We start from the raw sequence: 2,078 nt of genomic DNA on the forward strand, positions 1-2,078 counted from the left end.
CTTAGAAATTAAGTGTTAACGAGCAGTTGGACAGGTGTACCTAATAAAGTGGCCGGTGAGTGTATATATATGTGTGTAAAAAAAACTTCTTACATGCTTATGCTGGTGTCAATCTAAATGCCCAACACTTTACAGTTTGTGGTCAGGTCCAGTTCACGATTGGCCATCAATCTGACATTATCAATCATGTCATCAGAGTTACATATTGTATGCAAAAGACAATCCTTATAGTCACGAAGATTTTTTTTAAATAGAAGCAGTAAAAAGCCTCCATGACTTTGGTGAGAGTAAAAGCAAAGAGCCATCCTTCTATCCATCCATCATTTCAGACACATATTCATGTATGGGTCAAGGAGACCGCAGATTGGCACCTATGGAGAGAGCTCTGGTGCCCTTTGTCTCACTTATGTCCTCCAAGGATCCCAAATCGTCCACAGGCCAGACATAATATTCATATAATTCCTCAAGCGTGTTCTGGGTCTGCCCACGGTTCTCTCCTTTATCGGACATGTCTGGCATATCTCTAAGAGGGAGGCATTCAAGAAGCATCCTAATCAGATATCCAAAGTACCTTAAGTCGCTTCAACATGAGGGAAGTGTAGTTCTACTTGATGTTTTTTTTTTCATTTTCCAACAGGCTTTATGACCTATTTTACATATTCTTATATTACACACTTGAGAGGAAAGGCCATTCCTTTACCATCTGGGGTATCTCCCCACAACTCTCCTGGTTGAGGCTGAGTGTGATTCATTGTTAGTCAGAGTAAAACATTATCAGTAGGTGGAAATGTTTCAATCAAATCAGCTCTTCAAAGTCCTTCAAAAGCAGTGCACTCTTCACCATGATTTACTCCCACTTTCATAATGGACAGGCAGAATAATCCAGGCTGGTTTAACGGATGTTCAGTAAGTTGTTGCTTCCTAGGCTTGACTGCGTGCATAGTATACAACCAAGTTGCCATGGGTACAGATCTTGCCATGTAGGTCACACTACACTACTTGGTAATTTCACACTCTGTGGCTCGGATAATCTTGGTTTGAAATGTCCTAGAGACAATCGTTTTGCCTCCAGTTACTTCTGTTAACCCAATGGATGCTGGGGGTTTATGCTTTCTCTTCAGGAACTACTTTTAATCTAAAAAAAAAAAAACGCACAATGAAGGCATTTCCTGGTCCGGATTACGCTATAACAGCGCCATCTTTTAATTTCTACACAAAGCTACAATGTACCATGTCACATCTGGCTATCTTACTTGACATGACCCTGAACATAACGCGTTGAACTTAAAACCAACCCTATTAGCTTCATTGAGACCCTTCAAACATTACCAACATTACGGTGAGTCAGGACAGGTGTCTTTGACACTGCAGGAAGATGAGGTGGCTTGGATGTGGAAATCCCCACAGGGAGCTAGGAGTGCAGTACCCATCTTACTTGCTTGCTAAGTTTAGCCAGGAAGTTGTTTGCTTTCTAAACTAGCGTAAACTGAAGTAATGCAGGTCATCTAGTCAGATGAAGACAACCACTCTGGTGGGTTACCTGAAGTTAATTTCTTGTGTTGAAATTTTATAAGGTGGATTGGATCATATCAGTTTAAAGGAATATACTTAGTTTGTAAGCCATTCAGTAATGTCAACTGCTAAAAACAATTATCTCAATCATCTCTATTATAGCCCCTATTGTCAGAAACAGTACAATGGAGATAACGTTATGATTAATGAGTTTTGATCTTGTGAATGAGTTTATTTACTTCTTTGCAGGGCTTTTTCTATGTCCTGAACACATATTATAAATACAGCCATTATTGCGATAAAAGCATAGACAAACGAGAACCGTTTGTCTATGGTTTGAGTATTAGTTTTGTTGCCAAACGTTCCATTAGAGTCTAGGTAAACCAGCTGAAGGGACAGGAGAGCACACATTCAATGACACCTTCAAATTAAACTGGAAAATGTCCAACTTCTAATTGATTGTGATGTTGCCTTCAGTCCCCTGTTTAACACAAAACCAGTGACTTTAGGAAACCCATTCAGGGCTAAAAATGAAAAACCTTTTTATTTATTTTTTTGGGGGGGGG

General features: G+C 39.7%; 1 protein-coding gene across 1 annotated transcript in view; it reads right to left on the reverse strand.

The window, feature by feature from the left end:
* lrp1bb (low density lipoprotein receptor-related protein 1Bb) overlaps window positions 1–2,078 on the reverse strand; it is a 196,640-nt gene that overhangs the window by 12,438 nt on the left and 182,124 nt on the right. The gene's annotated exons all lie outside the window — the stretch shown is intronic.

This window comes from Etheostoma cragini, chromosome 11 (genome assembly GCF_013103735.1).
Source record: "Etheostoma cragini isolate CJK2018 chromosome 11, CSU_Ecrag_1.0, whole genome shotgun sequence".
NCBI lineage: Eukaryota > Metazoa > Chordata > Actinopteri > Perciformes > Percidae > Etheostoma > Etheostoma cragini.